Source organism: Carcharodon carcharias, chromosome 5 (assembly GCF_017639515.1).
Source record: "Carcharodon carcharias isolate sCarCar2 chromosome 5, sCarCar2.pri, whole genome shotgun sequence".
In the NCBI taxonomy this organism is placed as follows: domain Eukaryota; kingdom Metazoa; phylum Chordata; class Chondrichthyes; order Lamniformes; family Lamnidae; genus Carcharodon; species Carcharodon carcharias.
The window spans coordinates 200330723-200343244 of record NC_054471.1 but is presented as its reverse complement, the minus strand read 5'-3'; the positions used below and the strand labels follow the sequence as shown (position 1 = coordinate 200343244).

At 41.7% G+C, this 12522-nt stretch overlaps 1 protein-coding gene across 3 annotated transcripts in view; it reads left to right on the top strand.

The window, feature by feature from the left end:
* mtmr9 (myotubularin related protein 9) overlaps nt 1-12522 on the top strand; it is an 87565-nt gene that overhangs the window by 33771 nt on the left and 41272 nt on the right. The gene's annotated exons all lie outside the window — the stretch shown is intronic.

Genomic DNA, 12522 nt, shown 5'->3' with positions numbered 1-12522 from the left:
TCTTGCTGCATTTGGACATGAACTGCCTCAGTATCTGAGGAGTTGCGAATGGTGCTGAACATTGTGTAATCATCAGCAAACATCCCCACTTCTGACCTTTTGATGGAAGGATGGTCATTCATGAAGCAGCTGATGATGGTTGGGCCTAGGATACCACTGTGAGGAACTCCTGCAGTGATGTCCTGGAACTGAGATGATTGATCTCCAACAACCACAACCATCTCCTGTTGTGCTCAGTATGACTCCAACCAGTGGAGAGTTTTCCCCCTTGATTCCTATTGACTCCAGTTTTGCTCGGGCTCCTTGATGCCACATTCAGTCAAATGCTGCCTTGATGTCAAGGGCAGTCACTCTTATCTCACCTCGGGAGTTCAGCTCTTTTGTCCATGTTTGAACCAAGGCTGTAATGAGGCCAGGAGCTGAGTGGCCCTGGTGGAACCCAAACTGGGAATTGGTGAGCAGATTATTGCTCAGCAAGTGCTGCTTGATAGCACTGTTGATAACCCCTTCCATCAATTAACTGATCGAGAGTAGACTGGGGCGGTATATGGCCGAATTGGATTTGTCCATAACTGGGCAATTTTCCACATTTCCAGGTTGATGCCAGTGTAGTAGCTGTACTGGACCAACATGACTAGGGGCGCAGCAAGTTCAGAAACACAAGTCTTCAATATTATTGCTGAATATTTCCAAAGCCCATAGCCTTTGCAGTATCCAGTGCCTTCAAACGTTTCTTGGATATCACATGGAGTGAATCAAATTAGCTGAACACTGGCACCTGTGGTGCTCTGGACCTCCGGAGGAGGCCAAGGTGGATCATCCACTCAGCACTTCTGGCTGAAGATTGTTGCAAGTGCTTCAGCCTTGTCTTTTGCACTGATGTGCTAAGCTTCCCCCATCATTTGTGGAGCTTCATCCTCCAGTGAGTCCACCACTATTCGCGACTGGATGTGCATCACCTCATCCGAATGAAATTTCAGCGGCAAATGGAATTTCATCTGGAAAGGTGTGAGGTGATGCACTTGGGCAGGACAAACAACGTACGGGAATATATGATGAATGGTAGGACCCTGGGAAGTACCAAGGATCAGAGGGACCTTGGTGTGCATGTCCACCGATCCTCTAAGGTAGCGGGACAGGTAGATAAGGTGGTCAAGAAGGCATATGAGATACTTGCCTTTATTAGCCGAGGCACAGTACATAAGAGCAGGGAGGTTATACTGGAACTGTGTAAAAGACTGGTTAGGCCACAGCTATGGTATTGCGAGCATTATAGGAAGGGTGTGATTGCAGTAGAGAGAGTGCAGAGGAGATTTACCAGGAGGTTGCCTGGGCTGGAGAGTTTTAGTTATGAGGAGAGATTGGATAGATTGGGGCTATTTTCCCTGGAGCAGAGGAAATTGATGGGGTCATGATTGAGGTGTATAAAATTGAGGGACATAGATAGGGTAGACAGGAAGGAACTTTTCCCCTTGGTGGAGGGATCAATAACCAGGGGGCAGAGATTTAAGGTAAGGGGCAGGAGGTTTAGAGGGGATGTGAGGAAGAATTTTTTCACCCAGAGGATGGTGAGAATCTGTAACTCACTGCCTGAAAGGATGGTAGAGGTAGAAACCCTCATAACATTTAAGAAGTATTTAGATGTGCACTTGCAATGCCATGGCATACAGGCTATGGGCCTAGTGCTGGAAAATGGGATTAGAATAGTTAGGTACTTGTTTGACCAGCGCAGACTCGATGGGCCGAAGGGCCTTTTTCAGTGCTGTAGACCTCTATGACTGACTCTGTGGCAGGACTGCAGATCTCAATCTGATCCTTTGGTTGTGAAATTGTTTAGTCTGTCTATCACTTGCTGCTTATGCTGTTTGGCACGCATGTAGTCTGTGTAACTTCACCCGGTTGACACCTCATTTTTAGGTATGCCTGGTGCTGCTCCTGGCATCCCCTCCTGCACTCTTCCTTGAACCAGGTTTGACCCCCTAGTTTGGTGGTAATGGTAGAGTGGGAGCTATGCCAGGCCAGGAGGTTACAGATTGTGATTGATTACAACTCTGTTGCTGCTGATGGCCGATAACGCCTCATGGATGCCCAGTCTTGACTTGCTAGATCTGTTCAAAATCTATCCCATTTAGTACGGTGGTAATGCCATACAACACGATGGGGGGTATTCTCAACCTGAAGGCAGGACTTCGTCTCCACAAGGTCTGTGTGGTGGTCACCGCTACCGTGTCATGGGCAGATGCATCTGCGGCAGGTTGGTGAGGATGGGGTCAAGTGTGTTTTTCCCTCTTGTTGGTTCCCTCACCACCTGCTGCAGACCCAGTCTAACAACTATGGCCTTTAGGACTTGGCCAGCTCGGTCTGTAGTGGTTCTACTGAACCACTCTTGGAGATGGACATTGAAGTCCCAGAGTACGTTCTGCACCCTTGCCACCCTCAGTCCTCCCTCCAAGTGGTGTTCAACATGAGTATTTAATCATCAGCTGAGAGGAGAATGGGGGGGGGGTAGTGCGCAGTATGTAATCGGGAGGTTTCCTTGCCCATGTTTAACCTGATGCTATGAGACTTAATGTTGAAGACCCCCAAGGCAGCCCCCTCCCAACTGTATTCCACTGTGCCTCCACCATTGGTGGGCCTTTCCTGCTAGTGAGACGTAGCATACTCAGGGATGTTGATGGTCGTGTCTGGGGCATTATCTGTAAAGTATGGTTCTGTGAGTATGACTATGTCAGGCTGTTGCTTAACTAATTGTGAGACAGCTTCCAAGATGTTAGGAAGGATGACTTTGCACGGTAAACAGGGCTGAGTTTGCCATTGTCGCTTCTAGGAGAAGCTTTGGGTCCAGGCAGTAATGTTTTTTAGTCATAGGAGAACCATAATTTATGCGGAAAATAACAAAAACACATTTTATATATATTTTATACTGCATGCTGTGTCTTGGGAGAGTGACCCCAGAATGCTTCTCTCCTGAATTTGCACTGCAGTCATTCTGGTCATGTCTTTAATTACCTAAGCCCTGAGATTTGGATTTGGATTTCTAAACCTCTCTGCTTTTACTTTCCAACTTTTGAGATGCTACTTTAAAAATTTTAAAAGTTTTGAGAAAATTGATTATCTGTCCTAATATCTCTTTAGGTGGCTTGTTGTCAAATTTTGTTTAGCTCTTTTATGAAGTGCCTTGAGATATTTCACTGTGTTAAGCAGACTGATTAACTGTTAACAAAGGGGGCAAAAATGAAAGTTACAGATCTCATTTGTAGCCTTATGAAGTAACTTGTTAAAAATAATTTGTTTGCACCTCCAGTGGAAAGTTTGCTGTTCCTGGATTATTATAAATCCCCTGTGCTTTAGCTGTTAAAGCATCTTGTATTTGATAACATAAACCCAGTCAGGTGAATTTGTATTTTCCTTTTGTTATTGTAACATGATTTTAAGACACAAGGAAAAAAAGCAATAACGTAGCCCTTTATTATCGTGCTGTTGAAACATCTAGAAGTGCATCATTCAATGAACTCCTTTTGAAGTGCAGCATCTGTTGTATAACTGTCTTTCAGTAACAATATCTAACGAACATTCAAATAAATGGACAGCTAATCTGCTTTTTGTAGTGATATTGGCTGAGTGAGGGATTTTGATCAGGGATTCGGTGAACTCCCTACGTTTCTTTGAACAGTGCCATGGGATTTAATACCACCTGAAACTTGGAGCTCAGTTTAGCAGCTGTACAATCCTAAGTACATTTCCTAAGGCACATTACAATATATAAGTATGATGCTTTAACAATTAAACAGTAGGCATGTTTCAGAAGGGTGGTTGGGCCAGTTGTCCACCATCTATGCACACTGTTATACCTTCTAACTGTCCTAAAAACTGAAATGGGGAATTCAAATTGGGAACTGAATGCTGCAATATTTTTGTAAATTTGATGAAACTCTGCTTCTCTAGCACCACATAGGATTTCATCCATAAAATTATCATCATATCCCAGTGTGCAACATAAATTGTTCAAATGAATTAGTGCTGCTTGGTATTGAATACCTCAACATTTGATTTCAAATGAATTATTCTAAAAATAAGCAGGACTTGGCAAAAGAAATTGTGAAGAACATAATTTCTATCAATTGACAGCCAATAGTAATGCCAAAAATTACTAAGGTTATTGAATTCTATAGTCATTATAGCTCTTTAGTTGCTGTTTTTGATGAATAGGGAAGGCCAGTTCATGGTGACTTGTATAAATTATTAGGATTTTTACATTATTTCTGTACACGGAGTGAACTTTGAGAAGCTTGGAAGGTACCCATATAAAAGATTGTACGGTCAATGCAGCAAAAACTATCTATATTCACCACATAGATGATGCTGCTAGCCAGCAGATTTATCATTAGAGCTGCTGTAAACTCGGGAAATAATTGCCAAGCAGCCCCATAGCCCAGGTATTCTGTAATTAGTGTTTTGGCAGCACTGTATAACTGAATATTTTAGTTTCTGTAGGCATTTTCCTTTGTACAGAGCGCTTTGTTCTAAACAGTTTCTTTTGATTAGTCTTAAGTGTTTTGTTCCTATTGGCTTTTGTCCCTTAAAGGGAAAATAAGTTGCTTCCTAGAGGGGTATAATTTCCTCTGCAGCATAATAAGAAGTGACACATGAAATTATGCCCATTTTGTCAATCTCAGTTCATGCCTAAACTTCGTGATAATCTCATTTAATGTATGCCAGAATATAAAAATCATTACTGGGGTAGGAAAGCACTTAACTTAGACCATGTATTTCTTCTGAGTTCTTGAATCATCAAACCATCATTTGAGCATATTAGACACAGCAGATTTAAAGAACATGCAATCGTGGAAACACTTCACTTTTTAACACTACTCGAGCCATAAATTATAGTTGAAGAAACAGAAAACATGGTGCCAGTTTTTTTCGAGGATAGACTTTTTTTTAAACTGCCTAAAAATCTCAAAATGCCAGAAAAAATAACTCTTGCTGTACATAGAACCCTAGCTTAATTAAACATCCATTTTAAACCTGTGTAATTGAAGGAAATATATTTGTGCAACTGTTTAGCCTGATGGTGGAGCCATTATAGCAAACCAGGGAGAAATCGGGGGAGGGATTGACATGCTGGCATAAAAGTAGAAGAAATTTCACCATAGAGTAACTCAGTGCATTTGTTTGCTCAATCTTTTATGCAGGGTTGCTTTGCAACCAGATTATGTATTTTTCTGGGAGCAAATTATTAAGAGATCCAAATTTAGCTCGTCGTCAGGTGGAGGTTGGGAATTACAAGTCCTGATACAGATCAGAACGGGGCTGCGCATGAACAGTGCAGCATTTGGAGTTCTTCGGGCTGAGGACAAGTGCCCAGTGGGCCTCCACGGGGAAAACCTGATCGTGGGACCCAGGAGAAGGGCACAATAACTGACGAAACCCAGGACAGGTGACAGTGAGCGGTCCCAAAGAGTGAAGCCAGGGAGAGGTCCCTGAGAGTGGGAGAACCAGGGAAAGACCCACCAGTTAGAGCCACTGGGGAGAGGAGTCCAGAAAGGGGCTCTGAGCAGTAAAAGTGCTGCAACTGGCAGGCTTCAAGTCGTCAGGGCGCAGGAATAGCTCTGGAGAGCTGAAAAGCAGCTCTGTGTCTCCATGCTTTTGACCACTGGGGCAAAGGTTATCCTTTGGACCAGTAGCCTTCTGCTCAGTGTGGCTGAAGAACTGATGTTGTGTTTGAGTTGGTACTGGAGTGCAGATTCAAGAATCCAGGGGAATGCAGTCCTGGGAGATGAGATTGAGACTCTAGGAGGTAAGCAGTCATTGAGACAGTCTGAGGCAGAGCGGCTTTTGGAAGAATTCTGAGGTTAGATCTTTGAAGTTGAAGACTGTTTGTATTGAGAGAGAGAGGGAGTGAGTTTCAACAAATTTGGTTGACTCTGATGTCTGGGTGGGTTGCTGAGAGATCGGTGGGATCTGTCTTCATTGCATCTGCCATTTATTGTGTAATGTGGTGTGGTTGACCACAGTTTGCACGTTAATTTACATGTGCCATGAATGTTAGAGTATAAGATAGATTTTGTAAATTGTTAAACTTTAAAGTCAGTCAAGCAGATTTTATTTGTTCAGAAACCATGGAATCTTGTGGCTTTATTCACTTAGTAAGGACCTTTTGATCTCAAACTTTACCTACTGGTCCCTAACTGGATTGTACCAAAAACTTGTAGGTCTGATCCAGGACCATAACAAAATACACAGGGAATTTCACCCCTCCAAATGTCTGTTTAAAATAAATTGACATTAATCAATACATGAAAATCTGTTGTGGCATTGCTCATGGATAGCCCTAGACCCGGATTGCACTTCCAAATTCCCCATCGGTGTAATAGAGACAATTGTAACTAATACATCACTTGACCAGTACAACAGGCCTTGCAGATATCATTAATGCTATTTACCCACTACTTTGCTATTTGCATGTTAAGTTTTGTATTGTTGTTTTTTCCATTATCTAGATTATGCATATTTTTGGGAGCAAAATAATATTTTATCAGATTGTAAAGCAATTGTAACCAGAGTGTTTTGCTGAGATTTTGGTTGGTTCAGTGTTGTTGAGAGCCTTGTAGTTGTGGTCTTGGGACTTGCATTGACCTGACATTGTTCTTTGTGTACTGCTGTGTGGGATGTTCACTACTTTGTAGTTCCTCTGACTTTCTTGAGGAGCAGCCTATCTTTGTGCAGAGAGTGTCTGAATTGTGAGGTATTCCAGATATTGCTTAGATTGAATGATATTTCCTAAGTTCAAAGCAAAAATTCAGTTCTTGCCCTTTCATATTGGGATATGTCTCAGATGTTTCACCAACCCCATCTCTGTTAAGAGAGCAGTGCCTCACCATTGTGACTGTAGTTGGCATCAGTATCTTTGGATTAGAGAAAAAAATGAACAGCATCCTCATTTTGGTTCAAATTATGTGTAAGATTGACATGAGGCATATTTAAGCATTTTAGGAGTGGCTTGATGTGGGCAAAATTGTACAAGACCCAATATATTGTCAGCTCAATGGTACTGCATTGTGGTGCAAGTTGTCATTTCATATTTGAATCTGGCCTGGGTTGAATCAGATGTAAATGTATTTTGTTATTTCTAATTGGCATTTTGTTTACTTAACCTAGCATGTTCCCAAACCTTGAGATGGATTTGTTTTGACATTTGGTGTTGCATTGAATTTGCAGGAAAACCAATAGCAAAGCAACTATATTTCTCTAGGTCTGATCCGAATTTTCCAAAAATAAGATCTAACGAAGCTCTGCAAAATAACAGAAATTTAATTTTTTTTTGAAAATATGTAACATGAAAAATAGGAGCAGGCGTAGACCATTTGGCCCCTCAAGCCAGCCGTGCCTTTCAAAGAGATTATGGCTGATCTCCCCTGGGCCTCAACTCCTCTTCCATGCCAGCTCCTCTTAGCCCTCAATTCCCTGATATTTCATAAATCTGTCTACCTCCTCTTTAAATACTTTCAGTGGTCTAGCCTCCACAACTCTCTGGGGCAGAGAATTCCAGACATTCACTACCCTCTGAGAGAAGAAATTCCTTCGCATCTCCATTTTAAATGAGTTTCCCCTTATTCTGTAACTATTCCCCTACTAGTGGAAACATCTTCTCAACATCTACCCTGTCAAGCCCCCTCAGAATCTTGTACGTTTCAAAAAGATCACCCCTCATTATTCTAAACTCTAATGAATAAAGGCCTAACCAGTTTAGCTGTTCTTGATAAGTCAACCCCTTCATCCTTTTGAACTGCCTCCAATGCCAGTATATCCTTTCTTACATATGGGGACAAAAACTGTACACAGTACTCCAGGTGCGGCCTCACCAACACCCAAGACTTCACTATTTTTAAACTCCAACCGCCTAGCGATACAGGTCAAAATTCCATTTGCCGCCTTAATTACTTGCTGTACCTGTATGCTAACTTTGTGTTTCATACACAAGAACACCCAGATCCTGCTGTGCTGCACTTATTTGGAGTCTCTCTCCCTTTAAATAATGGTCTGCCTTTTGATTCTTCCTACTAAAGTGCATGACCTCACACTTTCCAACATTAAACTCCATCTGACAAGTTTTTGCCCATTCACTGGACGTATCTATATCCTCTTGCAGATTCCTTATGCCCACATCACAACATGCCCTCCCACCTATTTTTGTATCATCAGCAATTTGGCTACATTACACCCTGCCCTATCCTACAAATCATTAATATAGATAGAAAATAATTGAAGCCCTTGGACTGATCCTTGTGGCACTCCACGAGTTACGTCTTTCCAATCTGAAAACAACCCATTAATCCCAACCCTTTGTCGTCTGTGTGTTAACCTCAATCCATGCTAGAACAAAAACAAAAATACCTGGAAAAACTCAGCAGGCCTGACAGCATCTGTGAAGAGGGTTACAGTTGATGTTTCGAGTCCCGCTCCACAGGTGCTGTCAGACCTGCTGAGTTTTTCCAGGTATTTTTGTTCTAGATTTCCAGCATCTGCAGTACTTTGCTTTTATCTCAATCCATGCTAATATATTACGCCCCCCCCCCCCCCCCCCCCCCTCCCAAAAATACTGATAGCTCCTACCTTGTGCAATAATCTTTTATGTGGCACCTTATTGAAAGCCTTCTGGAAATCCAAAGACACTAGATCTACCGGTTCCCCTTTATCAACTCTGCTTGTCATATCCTCAAAGAATTCTAGCCAATTTGTCAAATATTATTTCCCTTTCACAAAACCATGTTGTGACTCTGTTTGATTGCGTTAAGCTTTTCTAAATGTCCTGCTATTTCTTCCTTAACAATTGACTCTAGCATTTTCCCAATGACAGATGTTAGGCTGACTGGCCTATAGTTTCCTGCTTTTTGTCTCTCTCCCTTCTTGTACAGGGATGTCACATTAGTGGTTTTCCAATCCACTGGGACCCTCCTGGAATCCAGTGAGTTCTGGATTATTTTGACCAAGCCTCCATTATCTCTGCAGCCACTTCCTTTAAAACCCTTGGATGCAGGCATCAAACCCTGGTGACTTGCCTGCCTTTAGTCCCATTAGCTTGTCAAATACTTTCCCTGGTGATAGAGACTGTTACAAGATCTTTCCTACCTTTAGCTCGTTGCTTATCTGATATCTTTGGGATGTTTATAGCATCCTCTACCATGAAGACCGATGCAAAATATTGGTTTAAATGATTTGCCTTTTCTCTGTTCCCTGTTATCAATTCTCCAGTCACATCCTCCAAGGGTCCCACGTTCACTTTAGCCACTATCTTTTTATATACCCATAGAAGCTCTTGCCGTTTGTTTTTATATTTCTTACCAATTTGCTTTCATAATTTTTCTCCCTCTTTAATTGCTTTTTAGTCATCTGCTGCTGGTTCCTAAAGAAATTCCCAATCCTCTGGCCTACCACTAGTTTTCGCTGCTTTGTATGCCTTAGCTTTTGATTGGATACTCTCCTTGACTACCTTTGTTAACCAAGGGTGATTCATCCTTCTCATCGAGTCCTTCTTTTTGACCAGGATAAATTTTTGCTGCACATTATGCAATATCTGCTTAAATGTCTGCCACTGCTCATCCACTGACCTTCCCGTTAGTCGATTTTCCCAGCCCACTTTACACAACTCTTTCTTCATAACTCTATGATTGCCCTCATTTAAGTTGTTTCCCACAACACGTGCCTTTGGGCAAAAAAATGGGAGCTACGTTATAGGAGCTCGAGACAATCTCTAATAAGCTGCTAACACATTCATCAGTTTGTAAATTTATGGGGAGACGGTGGCATAGTGATAATGTCACTGGATTAGTAGTCTAGAAACCCAGGCTCACGGGTTCAAATCCAACCATGGCAGCTGGACGGACACTAACTCTATACTATTATTCTTCGAGAGGGTCCATTTTCGAAACAAATCTGCTATGTCTTGCAACAGGCCAGGAACCCCCTACAATTGCATTCTGCTGAAATCCTAATGGTTCCCCCCCCTTTAGTAACCTGTTAAAGTATGGCTGTGTGGACATGCTTTGAGGGCTAAGGATGGCTTTGATATCCTCTCGGGTGCAACACTCCACTGACCACATGAAAAGAATGGTTACTTGGGCCAAATACTGGATGGTGTTTCTGTATCAATGAAACCATATAGGAGAATATTGAAGTTTTTTTTTAAAAAAAAAGCTCATTTACTTTAGGCATATAGAAAATGCAGACACCTGCAGCAGAACTAAGAAAATGAGAAGTCTGCAAATTTTGCAGCTATTTATTTTCTAACAGTAATATGAATGTGATTTCTTGTTACTGTTAAGATTGAGAGGATTTGGTGATAACTGTCATTATCGCCCATCTCAAAATGATTTTTTTTAGAATTGCTTCACCATCACAATTGGTTGGCTCTGTCTGGAGCATTTGATTACAGTGAGACGTGCCATCAGTATGGCAATGTGGGAGCTGATGGACGCATCAGATTACGTTCATCTAGCCTAAGTGCTTCTTGTCTCCTTGGCAGCTTAGTTTTCGAGTAGGGAGCATATCTGTCTGTATGATATTCAGCTCTCTATCAAAAAATAATTACAACATCCTGAAAGATGAAACAACTGGAAGTATTTGAACTATTAATAGGCTTGTGTTGCCACTTAGATTTTTTAGCTCTTCTGCCTGTATTGTAATCAATATATACATGAGGTAACTTTCAAATTTTGTTTTTTTTTTCTTGGCTGCTTTTAATATTTTCTTCCTTAAGAGTTAAGTTTCTTGTTTCTGTCAAGGCCCAATCAGGCAGGTATGGGAATTTTCAGGCCCTGTCTTCAGTAGTGCCTTTGTGAAGGTAAAGCTAATTTTAAAGGTAGAATTTGATTTTAAAATTTTAACTACTTCTTACAATCCAGCAGATGGAGCTGTGCAAGAGTAGTTGTGGCAGGAGATTGAGTCCATCATGGAACCTTTGTGGGTAAATCATAAAATTTAACAGTGAAACTCCTGTTAGAGGTTGCTTTAACAGGGAGGTGTTGCCATTAAGATTGTTGTTCCCATAAGAAATGTTTTTGCAGGAATTTTCAATGGAGTCTGCAGCCTACAAAACAAGATCTCCTGTGACCACAAGACATGAGATTTTGGGTGAAGTGGACCTGTCTGTTGTGCAGTATTAGGCCAGAGCATACAGATGTAACTTCATCTCCGTTTTAAAGTTGCAATAGTATGTTGTTATTTTAATATTTTCACTGAGGGAAAGAGGTTTGGAGAGAGAAGGAGGGAAAGGGGAGACGAGGTAGTGAGGGGAGGTGAAGAGAAAAGAATAGAAAAGGAATGGGGAGAGGAGGCAGATGGAGAAGATGAAGAGGAGGCAGATGGAGAAGATGAAGAGGAGGCAGATGGAGAAGATGAAGAGGAGGCAGATGGAGAAGATGAATAAAGAATTGAAGAGGAGGGGTATGTGGAAGGTAGAAGGGTGTGTTTACAATTCAGAGCAGTGGATAAAGTAGAGGCTGGGGTTTTAGGGGTTGTGATGAGCTAACTATCTCTCCTACAGCAGCTGATTGGCAAGGGAGATTGCCTTTATCACTGTTGTAGATTTCTTGCTGGAGAGATTACAGTAAGATTTGGAGTTCAGTGAAATTGGGGGTTGTAGTTCAGTGCTTAAAGCTCAAATTTGCTCTAGGTCGGAAAGGCTAATCTAGCTTCTTGGATGGGGACAGAATGGCAGTTTGAACTCATATTGTAGAGCAGATTTTGATGTTGAATAGCTGAACATTTGGATAAATTACTCCTGTTATATAACTGAGTGGGAGATTGTTCCAGAGCTGAGTTAGATAGGTTTTCTGAGAAGCATAGGCATTGCTGGGTCGTGTGCCTTTCTTCTTGTCTTGGCTAGTCACGTCAATCACACCAGTTGCACACTCAAAATTCCAATTGATTTCATCTTGTGCCCTCAGTGTCCCATCGAGCTGTGTCTTGAGTCATTTTAACTAAGGAAAACCAGTTAGCCAAGTTTCAAGTTGCAGCAAAACTGCTTACATTAATAGTTTCCTAAAAGATTATGCCATAATATATAACCAAAGTTGGATAGTAAAGCTTTAACTGATTACTTTGTTAAGGGAGTTCAGATGAAAATTCAAGAAGGCAGCCACCTGGCACAGGTGACTTAAACTTTGTAATTATATTATTTGACCAAGTTTTTTGTTACATTTATTGTATTGCGTAATTTAAATATATGCATTTATTTAGTCTTGACGAGTCAAGGAACAGCTGGCTGAAGGACAGCAAACAGTAGCAGCCTACATCAGGCTTCAGGCAGGGATCAGCTTAGCATAATGGAAGCAGCTGACTAGCAGGGCCTCAAAGCTGCAGGATCAGGGCGGCAGAGACTGGCAGAAATGACTTGGTAATTGAACACTGGAGCAGTGGCAATCGAAAATCAGTCACAACACCAAAATTTGGAAGAGCAACTATTTCAAGGTGGGTGGATGAAAGACAATCCAATACATCTTTTTCTTCCTTCTCAGAGAT